Here is a 13,705-nt window from a genome sequence, read left to right as displayed (position 1 = left end):
AAAAAGGGAGGAGTGGGCCGCCCCTAAGGGACTAGGGTGATTGGCCAGTCAAGGAAGGCTAAAAGCGGAGTTACCGGGGATCGAGAGAATGGGAGCGAAGAAGACGAAAGAGACAAGGCAAAAACTCAATTCATCAATAATGACTCCATGGTTGCCATCCACACCTTTAGACGCTAACCAAACAATTCAAAAATTACGCTAAATAGTACATTTTCGCCGACCGCGTTCGAACGCGCCCGATCGCATTCGAACACACATTTTTTGCACTTCTCTAGATTTTCAAACGCGCTGCAGGCATTCGCAGGCGCATTCGAACGCAGCATTTGAATGCACAATTCGCACTCTCTAGATGTGCGAACCTGATGCAGGCATTCACAATCGCATTCGAACGCACTCCACCCGCGTTCGAACGCAACATACAGAAAACTTATTTTTTTAAGGAATTAAATTATAAAACAAGAAACAAAGATAGCCCTAAAGTGTACTCTTGCACGAGATGACATCGGTGAAGTCCAAATCATATCAATCCACCACGCTTCCACAAACTTGTCCTCAATGTTTGAAATCAGGGAAGCGATCCATGATATCTGACTCTAGCTCCCAAGTAGACTCGTCAATGGGCTTGCCTAGCCACTCGATCAACACTTTGGTCTCCAATCTAGATCCGTGGCGTCTTCTCCTACGACCTAAGACTTGGACCAGTTCAATTGGGCCATCTTCCTCCATTGGTTCGGGCAAGGCTGAACCACCACATGGTTAGGCCCGATTTGGGCCTTCAATACCAATACATGGAAGAGCAGATGGATGCTGGTCCCCTCAGGTTGGTCCAACCGGTAAGCTACTAGACCGATTCGTTGTAGCACTCGGTATGGACCATAGTACTTGTGACCTAACTTCTGGTTCAAAATTAGCCTCAATGTGGATTGTCGGTACGGTTGAGCTTGAACGAACACCCATTGATCCAACTCAAACACTCGCTCACGCGGCCTTTGTCATTAGTCTACTTCAAGCGATTTTGGGCTGTTGCTATGTGAATCTTGAGTCATCTTAAGGTTTCATCTCGATCAGCAAGTTCCAAGTCGTGCTCGGTTCTATCCGCCGCCATGAGTCTATCGTAGGTACACAAGACAAAGGGAGTGCGGCCATAAACTGCCTCAAGGGGGGTCATGCCGATGCTAGAGTGATGAGCAGTATTGTATGACCACTCGACCCATGGAATGAATTTGACCCAATCCTTTAGTCGGTCCGCCACAAAGCAGCACAAGTATTGCTCTAGTCCGCGATTCACCACCTCTATTTGGCCATTCGTTTCGGGGTGATAAGCTGAACTATGGTTGATTCGAGTCCCTTGCAATCTGAAGAACTTGGACCAAAACTCGCAGATGAAGATGCATCTCGATCTTACAAGCTCGTCCTAAGCATCCCATGCAAGCGCGCCACTTCTCGAACAAAAATTTCAGCAACCTTTTTCGCTGAAAACGGGTGCGATAATGCTATGAAATGAGCATATTTGCTCAGCCCATCCACCGATTATCCTCAAACCTCTGACAGCCCCTTGATGAAGTCCATGGAGATGTCCCCCCAAATATGCTCTAGTATAGGCGGTGGTTGCAATAGCCCGCCGGGTTTGAGCGTCTCCGATTTGACTTGTTGGTAGATTTGGCATTCACGCACATATTTCTTCACATCTGACTTCATCATTATCCATGTACAGTTTTGGGCCAGCCGCTTGTAGGTACATAAAACCCCTTCATGGCTTAGGAGTATCATGGAAGTGTGCCGTCTCCGTAGCTCTTCGTCCGCGGGTACCTTGATCCGCCCGCGCTCGAATACCAACCCGTCGCACTCCTCGTGCTTAGGGTGGCTTGATGGGTTCTCTCTCAGCTCCTTCATGAGTCAGACCAGATCACTCTCCCCTACGCTGGCTCTCCGCAGATCTGAATAAAAAGGAAAAGTGGGTGCTGAGAAAGAAATGAGCTTAGTTGCATCATCTACGCTTGGAAGTTCAATCAGAGATTGATTTCCATCCAGCAGCACTATCTAGTAATTCCTCCAAAATGTCAATGAGAGGTTTGTAAAGTCAAATGTCACGGGCCCCAAGCTTCGAAGCTATTGAGTCCCCAAAATAATGTCGGCACCTCGCAAGGCCAACGGATAAAGATCCAATGTGAAACATTGGCCTTGTACCATCAACTCCACACGTCCACAAATGAAATATGCCCGCAATGTGGTGCTGTATCCAATCGTCACATCGAACCCTTCCATGGGTTCTGACTCAAGCCCAATCTTCCTAAGCTCTTGTCAATAAAGTTGTGGATGGACCTGGTGTCGATCAAGATTCTCACTATGGTCGTCTTGATTACACTGTTTACCTGCAAAGTCTTTAGTGCGACAGTTTCATAATAGGTGTGGAGGGAGATCTCAGCCATCATATCCTCCACAGGTCGCTCCTCAGCTAATCCTCCTTGCTATCCAGCCACACCCTCATCTTCATCTGCAATCTCATCCTCAGCCTCCTCCAATTTATCGATTAGCATCACCGATCCCATTGGTTTAGCGCAGCAATGCCCGGGTACAAATTTCTCGTCACAACGAAAGCATAGGCCTTTGGCTCTTCGTTCCTCCACTTGAGCAGGTGTGAGTGCTCGTCCCGAACCTCTAGGCGCATGTTAGGTTTTTAATTATTGGCAATTGTGTACAAAATATTCTAAGTGTATTTTTACATGTATATGAACTTTATACAAGTCTAGAATATCTCTAGTTTGAAAAATTGCAAGATTATTGGACAAAAGTTATTGAGTTCACACAGCGTTCACAAACGCGTTCAAACGTGGTGCGTTCACAAACGCGTTTGAACGCGAGTACTTGCATTCACACAAACCGAGAACTGCATTCACAAACGCGTTCGAACGCGGGTTCTTGCGTTCACACAAACCGAGAGCTACGTTCACAAACGCGTTCGAACGCGGGTACTGCTCACACAGAACGAGAGCTACGTTCACAAATGTGTTTGAACGTGGGTACTGCGTTCACACAGATCGAGAGCTGCGTTCACAAACGCATTCGAACGCAACCTGAAGAATTCAAGTTGTCGCGTTCGAACGCACTTGGGCCCGTTCGAACGCACCTGAGATCAAGTCATGTCGTTCGAATGCACCTAGGCCGCGTTCGAACGAACTAACGAAGTTTGAAAATCTTGGACTTTCGTGAGTACGGATAAGACTTAGATTTAGCTCTATCTTGGAGATCATATATAAGGATTGTGATGCCCTATCTCTAGGGGGGTTGAAGAAGCATTATTGAAGGAGACTTCTTAAGGCTACATCGATTCTTCAACTAACAAGGTTTCACTCATCTAGACAAAAAAATCAATCTCGAGGGTTACTGAGATTGGACTTCAATCACGAGAAGCAGTGAATCGTGGGTTCTAGCGAGCAAGACTGAGAGGAACAAAATCGTTTGGATCGACGGGTTATTTTGTGAGTCAATCTTGTAACTACTACTATACTAGTGATTGGTTTTGATCCGAGTTTGGATCCGTGGTTTTTTCTCGTTTGAGTTTTTCCACGTCAAAATCTTGGCATTCATCTCTACTTTCGTTCTTTATTTTTCTTTAGACTTTTACTTAAGCGAACGAGTGATATCATTGCCTAGTATTTAGATATATACTTGTGTCTAGGGGTTTTTCAATTGGTATCAAAGCAGGTTCTCTCACCCTTTGAGAGAGATTAGATAGGCATGGATTTTCATAGAGATGGACCATCATCTATTAGACCTCATATCCTACATGGATCAAATTATGGATATTGGAAAGCTAGGATGAGAGCTTACTTGAATTCTATAGATGAACGAGTACGGTTTGCCGTTGTGAACGGTTGGAGTCCACCAATGTACATGGTGGATGATAAACTTGTTGAAAAACCGATAGAGTCATGGGATAGGACAGATTATGAAAAAGTTGGATGGAATAGCAAGGCAATAAATGCAATTTTTAATTGTGTTTCCTCGGAGGAATTTAGAAAAATTTCTACTTGTGAGATAGCAAAAGAAGCTTGGATGATCTTAAAAACTACTCACGAAGGAACTATGGCTATAAAACTTTCTAAACGTCAGAGGTTGACTACTAGTTTTGAAACTCTATGTATGGAGGAGAATGAGACATTTGATGAGTTCTATGCAAAGCTGAGTGATATAGTCAACTCCAGTTTCAACATAGGAGAGAAAATTCCTGAAAACAAAATTGTTCGTAAGATCCTTAGGTCTCTTCCAAAAAGGTTTCAAGCAAAAGTTACAACTATTGAGGAAAGTAAGGACAACGATTCTATGAAAGTTGAACAATTGGTAGGAAATCTACAAACATTTGAGTCCAGCCTTTCGTGACAGAGGAAGTCCAAAGGGATTGCCCTATCCACAGTTGAACAAAATATAGAGGAGTTTGATGATGAAGGTGATTTAGATGTTGAGATGCTGGCCATGTTCGTCAAAAAGTTTAATAAATTCTTTCAGAAGTCAAACAAGTTGAATGCTGAAAAACTTGAGAAAAGCAAAGCCTTTGTGAAAAAAAAGAATACTGTGAGTTCGAATACAGGTGTGAGCAACAACAGTGTCAAATAGAAAAATAAGAATTTTGAGGATAAAGTTCGATGTTTTGAATGTTCTGATTTTGGACACATAGGACAAGAATGCCCTAATCGCCTTAAGAAGAAGGGTAAAGCTATGAAAGTTACTTGGGATGACTCAAATAAATCTGATGATGATTCTGGAAAAAACGAAGAAAACTTTGTAGCTTTTGCCTCTTCTCTACTTAATATTGATTATGTTGTTGATACTGATAATACATCTGATCAGGATATGTTACCAACTGAGGAAGATGAATCTGAAATTCAAAAGGCATATAATGACCTATACTTAGAGTCGTTTAAACTCAAGAAAAGCAATCTTAGACTACTTCAACGACTCAAGGTAATCGAACCAGATACTATGGTGCTTTATTGTGACAACATGAGTGTTATTAATATATCGAAAAATCTTGTTCAACACTCGCGTACAAAACATATTGATATCCGACATCATTTTATACGCGAGTTAGTTAAAGACAAAACAATAGCACTAGAACATGTTGAGACGGAGAAATAGTTGGGTGATCTATTTACAAAACCTTTGGATTTACAGAGATTTGAGTATCTTCGTACTTCTTTAGGGATTTGTGCTTTGGATTGATTATTTTTTTGTTTTGGTTTGCGTGTTTTTTTTATTATTTCTTTTTGTTTCTTTTTAGGTTTTCTTTTACTCTGAAATTTTCTCTTTGGTTTTAGTTTCAGATTTGTCGAGAGTTTTTGTCATAAAAAAAATAAAAAAATTGATGCACTCCTAGATTCAATAATATACTCTTGACATAAAAATAAGTTTCTTCTCTTGATTATGAGTTATTATAGTCAATTTTGTCATCTTGTAGTATATTGTATCATTTCTGATTTCTTCACTCTCTCGACTTCTATGATAATTAAACTGAATTTAATGCACTCATAACGTGTGTATATTCTTGAGTGAGCATGACATTATGATTTTTTTTAAATAGCTCACTATTGCCTTTGATTTGCACAGTTTGACCTCATGCTTAGTCATCACAAATGTGTTCATAAAAGATCAATGAAAAGGGCTACAATGAGTTAGTGTGAAAGCCATTTTATTTTGAGTCCAATTTGACTCAGTACATTGCTTTCAAATTAAATAAAAAATATTTTGATATATGTGAATATCTTCTTGCACATTATTTGATATGTACTACAAGAAAAGGGCTACCTACTCATGTGTGAAAGCCATCATTGGACCTATATGGTTTATGTATAAAAAAATTACAGAAAAAATTTCTATTATTTATGGAGAATAAGTCAAAAAGTGCAAATTTGAATAATACGTCGGTTTGACAACTGTGTTGTATCATTGTTTAAATAGGAAAGTTTATTTAAGAAGAATGTTTCATGTTATCTATGCTCAATTTGCATATGCATATTATTATGATCAATCAAGATTAATTTTGTTAGGTTTTTATTTGTTGGCAATTGTGTACAAAATATTCTAAGTGTATTTTTTCATGTATATGAGCTTTACACAAGTCTAGAATATCTCTGGTTTGAATAATTGCAAGATTATTGGAGAAAAGCCGCCGAGTTCACACCACATTCACAAACGCGTTCGAACGCAGAATCTGCGTTCACACAGACAGAGAGCCACATTCACAAACGCGTTCGAACGCGGGTACTGCGTTCACACAGACAGAGAGCCGCGTTCACAAATGCGTTCGAACGCGGGTACTGCGTTCACACAAACAGAGAGTGACGTTCACAAACGCGTTCGAATGCGGGTACTATGTTCACACAAATAGAGAGCCGCATTCACAAACGCGTTCGAACGCGGGTACTGCGTTCACACAGACCGAGAGCTGCGTTCACAAACGCGTTCGAACGCGGATACTGCGTTCACACAGACCGAGAGCTGCGTTCACAAACGCGTTCGAACGCAACCTGAAGAATTCAAGTTGTCGCGTTCGAACGCACTCGGGCCCGTTCAAACGCACCTGAGTTCAAGTCATGCCGTTCGAACGCACCCGAGCCGCGCTCGAACGCACCAACGAAGTTTGATAAAATTGGACTTTCGTGAGTACGGATAAGACTTGGATTTGGCTCTATCTTGGAGATCATATATAAGGATTGTGATGCCCTATCTTCATTTGCATAATTAAATAAATGCTATATAATTTCTTATTAATCAAGATAGAGTAAGAATTATAAAATTTATTATAAAATAGATCTTTTCTATAGTTATATCTTATTTATATTATTTAGCTTTTACTTTATAATTATATATTTAGAATATTTTTAAATAAAAAGAAACAAACCTTTCTCTTTATGTTATAACTAGCATTTTATGATAATAGTATAATTATAGTGTTTGAATCGTATCTATAATGTAGATCTAGTTATGTAATCAAAAATAAAAATAAGTGATTCTGAACCTAATAAATATTTATATTTTATTTGAATTAATTCTAATTAGATAAACGACTAACTTCATACTACTTAAATATTTTCAGATCTCGAACCCCTTATTTGAGACCCCCCATAGACCTTGCTAGCGACGAGTTGTCACTCGGTTGATTGGCGGATGTGAGGGATACATAGTTTGCGTCTTTTGATCAAGGGTGAGTAGTCTTATCCCCTAGACACCTTTCTTGAATTAGGATATATTATATAATTATGTATATACATGTTTTGGCCTCTAGCATGATTATATGACCTTATCTAGAAATAATTTTAGTCGAGTATATTTTATCATGCATTTGATTAGACTTATCTGTGATATGAGTATGTTGGTGATATATAGAGATGATTGGAGATAACTATATTATTATAATTTTATGTCTAGTTGATTTGTAGCATGAGTATGCATGAGATAGATTAGCATGGGTATGCATGTGTTACTAAATGGTTTGAGGCTACATTGCATCATTTTTCTCTTAATTCCTGTTCCACCTAAATTTCTATTATGCATTGACTTGTTATCGTACTAGATATATGCATATGATCTGTCATTTAGAATGACAGCATAAAATGTGATTAATAGGATAGTTGATAGAAAGTGTGAGGATACCCGAGTTGGTGCGAAGGTTAGGACGCACTTGGTAGATGATTGATTGCTCGACATACTTGCGATCCTGTGGCCTTACGTCCAAGGTCGTTAGTCTGTGTGTGCAGTAAACATTCAGACATATACCGTTCACCATGGCATATGTGGCGAGTTATCCTCACAAGGTTTCTATCGGCTAGAAGGGTGCCCGGTCTGGATAGATGTTGATACCCTAACGGGTGGCAGGGTATGGTTATATTTGAGATACTCTTTGTGGATGGCAGAGTATTTTCTGAGCCTTCAAACATGATGTTGAGACCGGGTACCAGGTATTGACTATGCATAATGGTCTAGTATGATGATAACATATAGAGCTGACATTGATGACTGAGATGTTGAAAAATACATATGATTATATTATCATTTGATTACTTGATTATCAAGTGGTCAATATACATCATATATGGTTGTATTTGGTACAATAGCATGGTCATTGTCGGCATGCATCATGTGTCATATTTGAAAGAGAGTTTTAATGATAGTATGACATTGTGATCTATTTATTTATTATTGAGGATTATATACTTTTATCAGTTATAACATATTATCTACTTTTCAATTATGTATTATTGAGGAACGTTCATATACTCATTCATGATATGATACTCTTTCTAATTTATATCATCAAGTACATGATTTACTATTTGTTTGGCATCACTAATTCGGGGTAAGGTCTATTCACTGAGCTTTTTGCTCATAACTCTCTTTATTTCTTTTCTATCCCCCTCAGATATGTGGTACGTGATAGCAACTTGAGATATCTTGAGGAGATATTTTAAAGCGAGGATGAGGTGAGCTATAGACGTGAGATGGTATAGAAGATAGTTTAACTAGATATTGAGTTGTGCCATTATTTGATATTTATACTTTATTATATCAAACGATGATTTGTATAATACATATTAGATTATAGTGTACTAATGTATTAGTGATTCTAGTTGTATCTTGATAGTTTGTCGTGGCCTGTGTGGGTCCTGTCAGATTATGCAGTGGTCTAGTGGATATTATTGTGGACTTGAATATTCATATGCTAACAAGTTTTTTTGGTTGATAGTACGATTTATTTGGTGTTGGATTATGTGAGCATGGATATGTTAAGAGGTATTATTTGATGACGGCATGATTATATAGCGACATTACTATATCTATGCGTGACGGGCCTCGCCCGTTCTATCACGTGAGCCGCACGTGCCGGGCGGGGATGTTACACCCTAGATATTTACAGGCTGCAAAGAAAATGATGAATATTTTTTTACACAACATCAATTACTTAAGTGTTTGTAGTGAGATATCTGAATAACTCAATTATATATGTAGATGGGATGGGTCAACAGATAGCTACATACTTTTGCATTGCAAATATATAGTATATTGGTTGGAGAGGTGTTGAAGGAAGGAAGGAAATCGTATGAGGGACTGGAAGCTATTCAAAGCCAATTGCCCGAAATAGGCTGATTCGTAAGTTCATTTAGTAAATATGATGTAAGTTATTCTTGAATTTGTAACTAATTCATATTTCATTTTTCTATAGGGCTGATTGTGTGATATTTGTAATATTATATTTGACTATATCCATAAAGGGCAAGCATTTGATTTCCAACCAGATGATGTGCAGACTTAAAGCTTTCACGTGCATTTCAATTACTAGGGACGAGATTTCTAGGGTGCTGCTAGTACTAAAAGATTAATTAAGAATCTCTCTCCATGATTCTTATTTGACCCTATCTAAATAGTAATAGTGAAGTTTGTGAATTCTGCAGCGAATATTTGCTACAATTGTTAATATAGTTTTGAAAATTATTAATATAGTTCCAAAAGTTATTAATATATCATTAATAAAAGTTGTTATATTTGCTAACATTGTTATACAAGGAAAGTTGTTTATATAACTAGGCATTTTAAGGCAAGTTGTTACTATATTTACAAACGTTGTTGTATAACTACGAAATTTGTTTATATATTTGTGAACATTGTTATTATATTTGCGAACGTTAATATATAACTAAGAAGTTGTTATTATATTTGTGAAATATGTTATATAACTAGCCATTTTAAGGCAAGTTATTATTATATTTGTGAACGTTGTTATATAATTACGAAAGTTATTTATATATTTGCGAAAGTTGTTATTATATTTGCGATAGTTATTAATATAGTTTAAAAATTATTAATATAGTTTTGAAAGTTTTTAATATATCATTAATGAAAGTTGTTATTATATTTGCGATAACAAGGTACTCTATATTTATATTTTTAATGAATAATATAAGTATATAATTTATAAAGAGAAGAGGAATCACATTAAACATATGGTCCATTAATGGGACCTATAATATTAAGCCAAGGTAGTACATTATGTCTAGTCTGAACAAGAGTAATATCCAAAGAATAGTCCTCGGATAGAAGGGCCACACCTTCCATAACTGAATTCGCCAAAATAGGAAACGATTCAATAGTTATCTCTTCTAAAATCGGGCCATGCCATGCTAGAGATTCCCACTCTCTATGTAGCTGCTATACCCTTGGGCAACTCGATCCCATGCAGAAACTCCGACATGAACTCCTACAATTATTGGATTAGAAAATATGGTTAGTGAAGGCGATGGGATTTGGCCCCATGCTACCTGAGGGGAAGTAGAAATACCTGCTCTGCTTCAAACTTCTCTTGCACAACCAACAAGGCATTATCCTTGGCAAAATTGAAATGTTTGTAATTTTCGTAGGCCTCCTTTCTCCAAAGAGACCAATTAGTAGTGACATCATCCGATTAGGGAAGTTTAGGCTTTATAGAGCTCTTAACCCATCCTTGAATGATTACGTCAATAGAAAACATAAACCCACCAAAGGATGCTCTCCTCAGGAATATCTTGGACAGATGAACAAGATATAATTGCACTGATGTATGATGGATTTCTACTCCATAATACAGTAGAGTTGAAGACTTCCGCACAGCCAAAAGGGCTAACTGTTTCCCTAATTGATCTCTCATTGCAACAAAACAAGAAACATTTGTAAGAAGGATCCAAACGCAGTGTTGCAGTTCAGATTTCACTGCATTACCACTCTAAAGATATCAAGGCTTTAAGATGTAGGAGCCTCTAATCGCTGGATAGCAGCCCTTTATGATAGCATCCCACATCTGTGCCCTTGAAGAAAATTCAACGAGATATACACGGTCTTTGAGAAGAGTTGCATTTTAATTCCAACTAATGTTGGCAATATCCATCCAATAGTAGAAAGAAAATCAATTTGAAATAAGAAGAGAATGTGGGGATCTCTTGGGAATGAAGGAGACACCTGAATGAGACCGATTAATAGTCTTGCAACCATGTAGTGATGAATGATTATATTTAAAACTACCATGTGATGATGAAGAATTATCATAAAGACGCTACTTCGCACATATATTTAGGGATACTCATTGACGATCTTTGTGCATATCAAAAGTTTCAGTATGAAATAGATATGATGATCCTATTAGGGATACTATGAGGAGGCGTGGGGATTTCTGGAGAGTGGAGGTGACGTCACCGAAGAGATGCCTCAATTCACATAGTACATTCATTATTATTACATCTAGTTTCATAATTAAATCACGCACTATTTTTGTTATTATGGCATTATAGTAAATATTTATTAATATTTAAACAACTATCAAGATAAACGCCTTAATTCATGAACTTTGTATACAAGTTAGTTGGCTGATGATATTAATTTTACTGTCAAATCAGATATTGGCTGGAATCTTTTATAAATAGCTAATTATATTCGCAAACAACTACAAAAAAAAAGAGAAAAGAAAGAAGAAGAAGAAGAAGAAGAAGAAGAAGAAGAAGAAGATGATGATGATGAAGAAGAAGAAGAAGAAGAGCTAGTAATATTGTAAGTACTCTATCCATAAGGTTGACTTGCACATCTACAAAATTAGTCATTTTTTACAGCTGAACAAAATTTTGGAGGTGTTGCAAATCAGCTTGACTCCTCATTTCAATGTAGAAAGAGTGAAAATATACTGTACTCTTTATGCAACATATTTGTAAGTATTTTTCTTCATATGTAAAATGTCCAATGAAAATCACCCAACTAAGTCATGTTAGTCGATAAACATGTGTGAGATAGCATATGCCATGTTCTATGTGGTTCTTAGCCATGTGATCTTCACTAGACATTTTGCACATCTTCAAATCCCAGCCAAGAAACACATGTTCTATGTGGTTCTTGGTTCTTCCTCTAATGACTACTATTATCTCAATATTTTTTCTCATTATCGGTTCTATGTGGTTCTTGGTTCTTGGTTCTTGGTTCAATATTTTTTATGGGATAGATTACAATCATCATACTAGACCATTATCTAGTATGATGATTGTAATCTATCCCATAAAAAAATAAAATAAAATAAATAATGAATAAATAATTAAATAAATTTGCATGGCACGACGTAGCCGGCCACAATGTGGCCGGCCTCGTGGCACCCGATCGGTTTGGAACACCGATGATCAGGGATGAAATGTTTATCGCATCGAAAGCAAAGGGCCTTCGCTCCTCCACCTGGGCAGGTGTGAGAGTTCGAATAGGGGGGGTCTTATGCCTCCTTTAACATCGAAAGAGGGTTTCAAGGGTGGTCGTGCCCTAGTACTAGCAATCGCTGCCTTCGGACCTGCCCAGGTTAGTAGTATTTGCCTGAATCTCCTCCTGCAATCCTAAAATAAAGATGCTCATCAATGTCAGTTCGGGCCAAGGTGACTCGCAACGACTACTAACTCTTTCAAATTCTGTTTGTACTCCAATACGGTTATCCTCTCAACCATCTTGCTTAAGGTGGCAGCAAAATCTTTATACGCCGCTGACCCAAATTTGCTTGTAATCCTCCTACAAAAGTCTGCCCAATCGGTAAATCCTCCACCTTGAATGGCTGATCGATACCAATGCAATGTCGTTCCTTGGAGGTGAAAGCTTGCCATTGGTACCTTTGCGTTCTCCGCTGTCCCTTGACAATCAAAGTATTGATCTACTTGAAATACCCAATCCGTCGGATCACTGCCATAGAATTTTAGAAACTCCAAGCATGCGATTCTCCCCCGGATAGTATTGTCGGGCTTGCGAAAGATCCTTGTTTCAAGTCTGAACTACTATGCTTGTTGCTATTCTTCTCTGAATCCTCGAGCACGTCCATCACTATCTTCGAATGGATCAACATCATCATCTAAGTGCCAATCTTCTTCATTGATGAAGCGCACCGGTGTCGCCCGCCTCTCGGGTTCCACCACTGTCGGCCTCGGGTTGTGTATCGGAGGTAGGGGATGATGTGTAGGAATAGTTAAAAGATGATCATTAACATTAGCATGTCGTACCTGGACCTATGGGGTATCAGTTCGGCGTGGTCTCACCGCTGGTCCTTCTTGAGGCATCGATCTTCGTCGAGGAGATGACGAAGCTAATCAGTTAATGACATATTCTTTCAAGGTATTATGATCATTCTACATTGCGTCCACCCGATGCAGCAATGTTTGGGATATGCCCCTAACTTCATCCGCCAAGCCCATGTTCACACCCATGGATGTTGGTTGACTCGGTCCTACCGTGGCTGCCCTAATGGAATCGGCCTCTCGATTAGGGTTTTCGTAGATTCAGTCTTCCCTTATCGATGTGCTCTCCATTGATCTCCTTGATGATGCCATCTTCCTTGTCTCCACCATTAATGGAGGTTCGAGGTTCGCTTGGCTATGATACCAATGATAGTGAAAAAATCCCTAGACACACGTATGTATCTAAACACTAGGCAATGATCTCGCTCGTTCACTTAAGTAAAAATTGGAAGAAATATTAAAAACGAAAGCAGAGATAAACACCAAGATTTTAACATGGAAAAACCCAAACGGGAAAAAACCACGGATCCAAACTCGGATCAAAATCAATCACTAGAATAGTAGCAGTTACAAGACTGACTCACAAAACAACCCGTCGATCCAAACGACTTTGTTCCTCTCAGTCTTGCTCGCTAGAACCCACGATTCACCGC

This window comes from Typha latifolia, chromosome 6 (assembly GCF_019914945.1).
Source record: "Typha latifolia isolate L0001 chromosome 6, TyphaL0001v2, whole genome shotgun sequence".
Taxonomy (NCBI): Eukaryota; Viridiplantae; Streptophyta; class Magnoliopsida; order Poales; family Typhaceae; genus Typha; species Typha latifolia.
This window is presented reverse-complemented; position numbering follows the sequence as displayed.